This window comes from Cervus canadensis, chromosome 23 (assembly GCF_019320065.1).
Source record: "Cervus canadensis isolate Bull #8, Minnesota chromosome 23, ASM1932006v1, whole genome shotgun sequence".
NCBI classification, from domain to species: domain Eukaryota; kingdom Metazoa; phylum Chordata; class Mammalia; order Artiodactyla; family Cervidae; genus Cervus; species Cervus canadensis.
The window spans coordinates 51,325,292-51,336,925 of NC_057408.1; the positions used below are offsets into that span (position 1 = coordinate 51,325,292).

At 38.1% G+C, this 11,634-nt stretch overlaps 2 non-coding genes across 2 annotated transcripts; both read right to left on the reverse strand.

Moving 5' to 3' along the window:
• Positions 1-639: 639 nt before the first annotated feature.
• On the reverse strand, positions 640-709 carry LOC122425915. Its single transcript, XR_006265066.1, has one exon. It is a non-coding gene; the product is annotated as a small nucleolar RNA U2-30 (small nucleolar RNA).
• A 145-nt stretch (positions 710-854) lies between these two features.
• Positions 855-932, reverse strand: LOC122425916. Its single transcript, XR_006265067.1, has one exon. It is a non-coding gene; the product is annotated as a small nucleolar RNA U2-19 (small nucleolar RNA).
• Between the last annotated feature and the right edge of the window lie 10,702 nt (positions 933-11,634).

The following is an 11,634-nucleotide window of genomic DNA, read 5'->3' on the forward strand; positions in this document are numbered from 1 at the left end:
TTGTACAGCATACTATTTCGGATATGTCTGATCAAGAGGGCTTACCATGGAATACAATGTTTGGTTTAACATGAGAAAATTGTTCAAGGTACTCCAAAATTTGTCTGAAGAAAAGACAAAAATAATTTGTTTAGGAAGTTCATAAAAAATCATTTAACAAACTTCAGTATCTATTTGTGATTCTTTAAGTATCACTCAGAAAAATAAAATGCAGTTTCTATAATTTGATAAAGGTCATGTTATAAAATCACTGCAGACAGTGACTGCATCCATGAAATTAAAAGATGTTTGCTCCTTGGAAGAAAAGCTATGACCAACCTAGACAGTGTATTAAAAAGCAGAGACATCACTTTGCCAATAAAGGTCTGTTTAGTCAAAGCTATCATTTTTCCAGTAGTCACGTATGGATGTGAGAGTTGGAGATGGACCATAACATCTGGAAATTCTCAGATTGTGTTTGCTCAATTCATGGGATTCTCTTTAATGCAAAATTTATTTTTATAAGTATATAATACTGTGTATTATGCTACCTTAGTTTCATTTATATACACATAAGTTGTATGTATATAATACATATATGAGATATACATGTACATTATTTATCTATGTATATTTTGTAGGTATACTTTTTTTTAATCCTGAGCTCAGATCAAGTGTAGAAATCTTCATAGTTAAAAAGGTCTGCAGTAAAACCTTTTCATCATTGCTCAGAACTTTGATCAGCCTTTCATGGAGGCACACCCACAGCCAACTCTCACTTACCCACCAATAAGCCCCTCAGTTATCCAGTCAACTTTACACATGCACACACACATACAACCTTCACACTCCTAATTTTAAATTACTCTTTTGCTTCTCAGAACTACAGAGATCATGCATCAGGTAGACTGGGCAGTCTTCTGATGCTCAGATTTGGCTATTTTCTGTAGACATACTTCAATAGACTAAGAGAATAAAGTTGTGTTATAAAACTGTGATTGGCAATGTAATAAAATCCAGCTTTTCATACTACAAACACTTTGGCTTTTCCAGAAATTCAATTGTCATTCAAAGATGGCAGCATCTTAATGCCTATGGATTGTGTGCTTCTGGGTTCTCCAGTTCTTTCTATCCTTTCCCTGAACTAGCTCCCGCATTTCTGTTACTGTCAGAAGGTAACAAAGATCTTCTCACAAGTTTAAAGTTGAAAGCAGAAAGATAACATCCTAGACACATGGAATGAAAATCCATTAACATAAGGTAATGAGTGGAAATGGGTTGTACGAACATTGCGTTTATCAATTTTATCACTGAATAATTTTTTATGTAAACTATTATCTGTACACAGGAGACAAAGTCATTACCTCTAACAAAAACAAAAATCTCACTTGTGCCTAGAATTTTAAGCCAATAACTGGAACCACTGAGACCCAAGGCTGAGACACCTGCTCTAATACACAAATAATTAATTTCTTAATAGTTATTTTGTTAACATTGGTGATATTCAATGTCCAGTGGGAAGGTAGGTTTGTTGATGATAGTAATCATCCTTATTCAAGTGAAAGTTTTATTTGCCTCATATATAAATGTATTTGTATCCATTTTACAATGTTGAAATTAATAATGCTTTTTAACATTGTCTTCAAATATTTAAAAATAATCTCTAAGTTAGATTTCGTTAAGTCAAAAGCCAAAGGCAATAATTCTTTCCTGTATCTTTTTGATATGTTCTGTAAAAAGAGAGGGGGAAAGGAGTGAGGAAAAGGGAAGAGAAAGGAAGCGAGAAGTAACTCAGGCATTTTCACTGATGAAGTCCATACTTTTGTCTCTCCGTCCATCTCAGTGACACCACAGTCAACATGTCCTGAGTTTACGGCAGCCATCTGGTGGCAAGAGGAGGTAGGGGACTTGTCTTGAAGCTGTGTTTACAGTGTGAACACACTGTTTCTCCTTAGGTCTTATGATCCCCGGGGGGCTGGGATCATAGCATGGGTTTTGACACCCCTTCCCCAGCTAGGCCTGACACTGCTCGGCCTGTGTTCAGACACCCTGCACACCAGCCACACGCCATGCACTCTCCATCTTAGTTTCTGGGGCAACAACAGTGAACAAGGACGTTATTCCAATGACCTAACTGGGGATGTAGGGAAATTATCAAGTAATTATAACAGAATGTGAGGATGGACTGTGACAATGGTAGACCACAGAAACCAGCCTGGGGAAGGGGATGGGAGTGACCAAGGAACTTCTAACGAAACCGAGATCTGAAGAAGAAGGAAGGGTTAGTCTGCCAGAAAGGAAGAAATAGCAAATGATGTTCCAGGGCTAAGGAGAGAAAGCCAGGAGGAAAGCAAGAAGATGGCAGGGCAAGTTTGTTTGTAACAGTCATGGTGATTCAGGTCCACATGTACCACACAGGTGCCTTCCCCATCAAGTGTGTTTGATGACAATACGGGAAGTGGAAGACCCACTCCCCTCCCTTAGAAGAGACCCAGTTCCTGTCTTTGAACCTGGAAAGTACCACAGGGTTAGAGAGGATCAGTTCCTGAGACTCCATGGGCTGGTGTCCCAGAAAGACCAGGACTGGCCAGTCAGAATCTAGTGCTGCTTATGAGCTGTGTGACCATGAGCCCGCTACTCAACACCTCCGGCCTGAGCTTCCCAAGCAACATCACCTCCCAGAGTTACACTGAGGATTAAATGAGAAGGTATCTGTAAAACATAGTGCCCTTTCTCTTAGTAAGTGAAAGTCGCTCAGTCATGTCCAACACTTTGTGACCCCATGGACTATTTAGTCCATGGAATTCTCCAGGCCAGAATACTAGAGTGGGTAGCCTTTCCCTCTCCAGGTGATCTTCCCAACCCAGGGATCGAACCTAGGTCTCCCACATTGTAAGCAGATTCTTTACCAGCTGAGCCACAAGGGAAGCCCACCCTTAGGAGCTGCTCTTAGGAGCTGCTCAATAATTCCTCCTTCTTTATCTCACCTCTTCCATCTTCAGTGCAAATGACCTCTGAGAGCAAATGCTTAAACCCCCCCAGCCCTACACACACACACTTACATCTACCCACAACTCAGTTTCTATCCAAGAGACCCTAAATAATGCTCCCTGACACTGCTCCCAAGTCATTTCTACTGGAGCCACAAGTATAGGAATGTGAGAAGCACTTTGGCTGTTTCTGAATGGACTGATTCAAAATTAGGAAAGGAGTACATCAAACCTGAACATTGTCACCCTGCTTACTTAACTTATATGCAGAGTATATCATGAGAAATGCCAGGCTAGATGAAGCACAAGCTGGAATCAAGATCGCTGGGAGAAATATCAATAACCTCAGATATGCAAATGACACCAATCTTACGGCAGAAAGTGAAGAGGAACTAAAGAGCCTTTTGATGAAGGTGAAAGAGGAAAGTGAAAAAGCTGGCTTAAAACTCAACATTCAAAAAACTAAGATCATGGCATCCGGTCCCATCACTTCATGGTAAATAGATAGGAAAACAATGGAAACCGTGACAGACTTTATTTTCTTGGGCTCCAAAATCACTGCAGACAGTGACTACAGTCATGAAACTGAAAGATGCTTGCTCCTTGGAAGAAAAGCTATGACAAACCTAGAAAGCATATTAAGAAGCAGAGACATTGCTTTGCCAACAAAGGTTTGTCAAGTCAAAGCTACGGTTTTACCAGTAGTTGTGTATGGATGTGAGAGTTGGACCATAAAGAAAGCTGAGCACCAAAAAAAAAAAAGAAAGAAAGAAAGCTGAGCACCAAAGAATTGATGTTTTTGAACTGTGGTGTTGGAGAAGAGTCTTGAGAGTCCTTTGGGCAGCAAGGAGCTCAAACTAGTCAATCGTAAAGGAAGTTAGTCCTAAGTATTCACTATTCATTGGAAGGACTGATGCTGAAACTGAAGCTCCAAAACTTTGGCCACCTGATGCAGAGAGCTGACTCATTGGAAAAGACCCTGATGCTGGGAAAGATTGAAGGCAGGAGGAGAAGGGGACGACAGAGGATGAGATGGTTGGATGGCATCATTGATTCAATGGACATGAGTTTGAGCAAGCTCTGGGAGATGGTGATGGACAGGGAAGCCTGGCGTGCTGCAGTCCATGGAGTTGCAAAGAGTTGGACATGGCAGAGCAACTGAACTGAACTGAACTGAACCACCTTGCTCTACAGAGAGTCCAACGCAGGAAGGGTGTGTGCAGGCACTGGCAGAGACTCTGCCAGGAGACGCAATCAGTCCTGTCTACACTGCAGCTGCCTCTCTGATTTCCATTAAAAGGGGAAAAATTCAAAAGCAGCACACTCCCACTTGTTTCGGTTTTATTTTCTTTGAAATAGAAGTCATTTGTAAAGTTCTCCAGTCCAAAAATATCTAAGCAAATTGATCAAGCTTACAAATCTAAAGGACATTTATGTGGTCGTGTTCTAAAAATTTGAGCTTTCAGACACATTAAAACCAGCTGGTCCCAGAGATGGTTTCACTCACCCTTCTTCGACATAAATTATATATGCTCTGCTGCTTCAAAGTCTCTTTAGCTTTAGCACAATATTTCTTTCCTTTAAAAATGCAACAGATCAGAAGAGAGTTGGAAATATCATCCGAGGTTATATAAAACAAAAGAGATGCTGCTAAAGAAATAAAAGTGCACTCAACCAAAAGAGAGAATAAACCTTCAGAGAACGAGCTGGGACAACCCTATGAATCTCACCAGGAAACCAAATAATAAGCAAGGCAAGTTAATAATGAATGAACAAATAGACTGGAATTAGATACTCTAAATCCCTGAGAAAAAAGCCCTCCTCCTGTCTGTTCTGACTTTGGCTCTGTTTCTCATTTATTGAAATCAAGAGCAGTGTATATCCTGGACTGACCCTTGAAAAATAAATGATCTTCAGAAATTCCACTCTATGAGAGGTTAAGACACATGACTCAGTGTATAGGGGTTAAATTTTAATAAAGTAAAAATGAAGAGTTTATCCCAAAGCACACTTGAGTTTAGGAGTTGGGTTTTCCTGCCCCAGAATGACATCCCACAGCAAAGGGCAGGATGAATCATGGAAAGTGAAAGTGTTAGTCACTCAGTCATGTCCAGCTCTTTATGACCCCATGGAGTGTAGCCCGCCAGGCTCCTTCATCCATGGCATTCTCCAGGCAAGAATACTGGAGTGGATTGCCATTTCCTCCTCCATGGGATCTTTCCAACCCAGGGATCGAACCCAGGTCTTCTGTGTTGTAGGCAGATTCTTTACCATTTGAGCCACCAGGGAAGCCCAGAACGGAGCATACTCTCTGCCAAGAAAGAGTGAAGTCGATCACCTGCTATTTGTACTGAAACACATAATTATGATAGTTTCTGCTGCTGAAGCCCTATGCCCTCTGGCAGTTGGGGAAATTTGGATAGAACACCATTCTACCAGGGATAAGTAAATAGCATCCACTATAATGACTCATTGGTAACTCATCCTTGGAAAAGCCCACCACTAATTCTTCAAAGTATATAAAATATTTAGCATTATCGTTATTTTCAGATGAAGAAAATTGAGTCTCAGAGGTTAAGGAACTTGCTTAAGGCCACATCCCTTAACCTAGTAAGTGACAGAATTAGAACTTGAACCCTAATCTTTGACCCCAAACCTTTGGACCTTGTCCTTACAGTGGCAACCTCCCCAGTACTGCACATTTTCCCCTGACTTAACCTAATTAGGCAACTGGATATAGCTCAAGTAAAAATGTATGTCATTACCCAAAGAAATCTGTCTCTCTCTGTCTCTATATCTCTGTCTTTCTGGGTATATGTGTGTCTCCCTTTGTGTGTATGTAGCCTTGTATACCTTTTACTATGCAAACAGACATATTTTTCACAAAATTGGAACCATGCTATCTACTTGGTTTTGTATTTACCTTTAAAATATATTTTAAACATTTCCCCCATGGCATTAAGCATTCTATGTGCCTTTTAATGGATAAACTCAGCTGGCCTGAAAAACCAGGAAAAGAACCTGAAAAGGCATTGTTATTGTTGTTCAGTCACTCCAGTTGTGTCTGACTCTTTGCAACCATGAGCTACAGCTTGCCAGGCTCCTCTGTCCTCCACTGTCTCCCAGAGTTTGCTCAGATTCATGTCCATTGAGTCAGTTATGCTATTTAACCATCTCATCCTCTGCCACCCTCTTTTCCTTTTGCCTTCAGTCTTTCCCAGCATCAGAGTCTTTTCCAGTGTGTAGGCATCTGGGTGAAAATGAAAAGGCATTAGTGTAAAATAATGTTGTTTAATTTAGAAGTAACCAGAACATGCTTATGGATCAAGAAGAAAGACTCCACCAGGTAACTGAAGAGTACTATTTACTAAATGAATTGAGGGTAAATATGGGAGGAGAAGGCAGAGAGTTAGGTTACAGGACAGCGGGATTTAGCCTTGGGAATCAGCAAGCATATTTTCAGATGGAAACAGACGTACTTTGAGTTGCATAGTTGGGGAAATGATGAAGAGATTGCTGGCTGTCTTTGATATTTGCAAAAAACTAAAGGTGTAGTCATCTTTTAACATATAAGAAAAAGAGAAGTTAATTTCAAATGATAGTTGAAAGTTGACATTTTCCCTGAGGGCGGAGAAGTGGGGAATTAAAAAGGAGATGAAACTATCATAAATAGGTACAGATTGTATTAGTTAACATGAACTTAGAGCACATGGAAATGTAAATAACTCCATAGATATTGCTGAGATTTTGAGGTTTAATGGCTACACAGATTTTATCTGAATGAACTGTTTGGATTTGCTTGGCCCTTCTGTTCTCATACTGCAGGTTCATAAAATACTCTTGAACATCTACTAAAAGAAGGAAATCTTTATTGGGGAAGAAGAGATAAACCTGTCTTATTCTTATGTAGCTTTGAGTTTTCATTGTCTTTATAGACATATGACTTTCTGGCCTCATCTCTAGGTAGAGTAATAATTGTCTTTGGACTTTTCAAAGAAATTGCTATTCAACCTGAAAATCCTAATTTCTTATTTCTGAACTACATAGCAAAAGACTTAAATACTAGCTGTTTAATCTTTGTTTTCTCAGTTTATGTGGTCTATAGAAATTACTAATGAAACATCTCTTTATCTATATAATAAAACGTAAGTTATGTGTGTGTTCAGTTGCTCAGTCATGGCTAGTTCTTTGCAACCCCGTAGACTATAGCCCACCAGGCTCCTTTGTCCATGGGATTTTCCAGGCAAAAACACTGGAGTGGGTTGCCATTTCCTGCTCCAGGGGATCCTCCCAACCCAGAGATCGAACCCAAATTTCTTGCATCTCCTGCATTGGCAGATGAATTCTTTACCATTGTGCCACCTGGGAAGCAAAATATAGACGCTGATATGTAATTAATGATGAAAATTATGAAAATTTCCCACTCTAGTTTCTCTGTGATTTAAAATTTTGTATGTTTTGTTGTTGTATCCTCAGGTTGATTCTATAGCCATAGTAGCAGAAGGTTTCTAGCATAATTTATTCAATAAGTGTCAGCAAAAGCCATCAATTCTGCTCCATCCAGTGCTGACCTTGGAAATCAAGGTCAGTTATGCCACAGCTGTGTGGTTTAGGAAAGTCTTTTGTTTTTACTCGCTGCTTTGCTAAATGAAATGATTTAACTTGGTTGTTTTTATGTTCCCATTCAAGGTCTTGAAATCCATATCTATATTTCAATTTGCATAGCAGGACATCATAATAATTAATAACATAGTTAGAGACAGCCCTGCTGTGTAGATTACATTAATGGATGTAATGGAAAACAAACACTGAAATGAACCCTTAAAAGGCTTAAGAATAACATTGCTGCTGGCAGTGTTGGTGTCTTATTAAGACAACCAGCAGTTTTAAAGGCTAGCTATGTTGAGTTGCTTATGTTATGACTAGGCTTCTTTCCCTATCAGATAATGTTCATACGATGATACCGAATGTAAGTGAAAAAGATCACACAGCACCCAGTCACCTCAGGAAATGGTCACAGTGTACTAAAGGAAAGTAAGGCAACAAGAGCAATTATGAGAGTCAAGCTGTGACATGGAGAAGGTTGAAATGACATTTCGAATTTGGAAATTCTATTTATAGTCACTGGGATTTTTCATGATAGTTTAGTTTTGGGCTTCCATGTTTTGGACATAATCTCAGCTTCAAGGAAAATTTATCTGAAGAGCATTATGTGAGTCTCCTAATTCATCTGAGTTTATATAGTATGTGAGGGAAAATAATCTGATATTTTGGGGAGAAAGCTCAAAGATAGCTTCCTCATATTAAGGAATAGCTGGATGTTTAACATACATATAGTGACTTGCTGACAACACGATTCATTTCAAACAAACAATTAAACAACTCCAATTAAGTAATTCTAGTATACAATCTATATTTTAATCTATTTCTATCTAGAATGTCTCTGGATAAATGCTGTTTCTGCTGTTGAAACAGATGCCCTTTTATTCCAGAAAGATGGTCTTGCAGACAAAAGGCATCAGATGATTAAAGACTTGTGTTCAAATATAGCACTGTAATAAGGAAATTCATGTAATCAATCAGGGAAATACACTGGGAATTCTTACATCTGTTAAGGAGCAGGGGACCAGCTGCATATTGCCCCAGATTACTTCATAAATACTTAATAATATATTATATCATCTGGCTACTTAGTTTACAACTAAAGTTGGTTTGTCACATTAGTCAGAACAAAGTGCCTTTGTCTTGTGAAAAAGGAAAGCAAGGGGTCCGCCAGACACGAATGTTTTACCGTTTTACAATTTTAGAGGGTAGGATAACAAGGAAAGCGTCTCTTTAGAAAAAACATGAAATAAGATATACAGAATAATTTGCTTATCAAGTTATTATTATCCATGCTTGCAGGAAATTCCCATGAGGAAATGAGGAAATAAATGAAAGCAACTAATTTTTTTTCATGTTGTCAGTATAACTGCTCCAAGGGACTGCCCTTCAAGTAGTCGACTTGTCAGGAAATAGAAACAGAGCAGGATACAAAGATTTACAGACTTCCTGTTTCCACATCAGAGAACATGGGCTTTCTTGTTATTAATAATATTTGATCTCTGCAAACAGAATATGTCTGGCCTCTTAATCTCATGCCGAAAGGCCAGAAAAACTCACAAAGTCACTATCGTTTGTCTCACAGACTGTCATTTGATTCTTTGGGTTAAAAAGCCCAGTGGAAGCAAAAGTTTAAGAACCTTCTACGCTTCCTGGGATTTAAATCATTTAACAATCTACAAATTAAATTATTAAACAGTAAAAAAGCCAAAGTCCCCAGAGTCATGATGCATCTTTGTCACTCATTTAGTTTGTCTCATCCAGTTAAATCTAACTAGTTAGAAAACCCAGACTAAATCAATGGGAGGAAATGACTATAAACTAGCCAGATGGACTCTCATATATTTTCCTGCACAGGTCCAAAATACATTTCTAACACTTGGTAAGGCCAGGGGTAGGCTCTCCATTAGTTTTCACATGTTTCTCAATCATTTGCTATTATCTCAGTACAGAGGAGCCTGGTGGGTACAGTCCATGGGGTCGCACAGAGTCAGACATGACTAAAATGACTTTGCACACATGCACATACATTAAAAAAGACTTTGGGTGTGTACAACCACATAACTTCTGAAATATGGTATACGTTTATACCCCTAAAGAAATGAATTTAAAGTTTTTTTTCTCAAATTATAGCTAAAAACTGGTGTTTTGTTTTTTAGTTTACAGTTCATTGTATATGAGGGTAAAAATATCTTTTGGTTTATTTAGCAAATAAATAAATGTGCTAAATTTTTATTTCCTCACTTTATAAAATTTTATTAGTCTCATTTTTCTATATGGTCATTGCCTTTTGTTAATTTGTTCATTAGCACTATTACACTAAGGAGGTTAGCATTTGTCATTGATGATGGCTATAATGATGATTACATTTTTTGAGTTATTGGCCCTTTTTCTTTCACACAGTTTTAAAAAATTTGTTCAGTTTTTTGTCTGCATTTTAATCTTTGGAAAGGTACATTTTTTTTTCCCAGTTTCTGTATTTTTCATTTATTATATTTTTCCTCTACCTCTTCTAATTTCATTTGTGCCTGTTTTTGTTTCAGGTTTTTTTTTTTTTTTTTTGTAGTGGTTTTTGTCATACATTGATATGAATCAGCCATTTTTTTTTTAATTTTTGGCAAGGTATATTTTAAAAAGTAGTCTGCTTTTTTATGGAAGTATAGTTTATATACAGTAATATTATGGAAGTTACAGGTATACAATATAGTGATTCAAAATGTTTAAAGGTTATACTCTATTGATGGTTATCATAAAATATTGGCTTATATATCCCATGTTGTACAATATATTCTTGTAGCTTATTTTATCCCTAATTGTTTGTACCTCTTAATCCTGTATTGCCCCTCTCCCTTTCCCTCTCCCCACTGATAACCACTAGTTGTTCTCTATACCTGTGAGTCAGATATCACATTTTAATAAGTGTGCAAGGTAATTCATAGATCACTGATGTTTGTAAAGCTCTTTGTTTATTTGTACCACAATTTGTTGTTGTTTAGTCCCTAAGTCATGTCCAACTGTTTGTGACCCTATGGACTGTAGCCTGCCAAGCTCCTCCGTCCATGGGATTTTCCAGGCAAGAATACTGGAGTGGATTGCCATTTCCTTCTCCAGGGGATCTTCCCCACCCAGGAATCAAACCCACGTCTCCTGCACTAGCAGGCAATGGCAGGCTGATTCTTTACTGCAGAGCCACCAGGGAAGAATGAATGTACCACAATGCCCCTCATCTAAAGGGTCTTCTCTTCTCCAATCAAACTCCCCAAGCTCAGAGCTCTTCTTCATGAGGCTGCCTTGTACCACTCCCCCTCACCTGCTCTCTTTTGTAGAATTCCTATTGTGAGTTACCACTCATTTTGACACTTAACATTCTATTTGTCTTTCTCAAAACATGCCAGCCTTCCCCAACTATATTGTAATTGCCTGAGCAAAGGTTTGATTTGCTTTCCCCAATACACCTGGATAGATAATAAAAGTTTATAGAGCAAATATATTTGTTCAATACTTTCTAAGTTGAAAATCATTTCGGTGTTTTCATGTTTTAGAAATATTTTATTTTGTAAACTATCCCACTGGCTCTTTAAAGTTTATTCCATGTCTCAGAAGAATTTAAATATATATTTGTCTCTTCTAAATAAACTGATGAAACGTTTCTACTTGTACCAGCCTTCCCTAAAATATACTAACATTCATTGATTTATCTTCACGTTCCAAACACTTTTGACTTCTTGTATTTAAACCTTTATACTCAGCAAGGAATATGTTCTATTGTTTCCCAGACCCTTCTTGGAGATGAAGAAAATTTAGGGATCTTGCCTAAGGTCACACAGTGGTAAGTGGTGGAGCCAGGCTGGGAACTCTCAGTGATTCTTAACCATTAGGAAACAGTCTGCTTCATTTGCCTACATAATTAATATCACTGTTAATTCTAATTAAACGGAATTATGGAGAAATGTCAAGGTATATGGAGATTAATTATAGGATGCCTGTAAGATATTTGATTCCTTGAGAAAAAAAATTAAATAGTCATGGAAAAGACTCCATTCTGGAGTGTTAGGTAATTCTC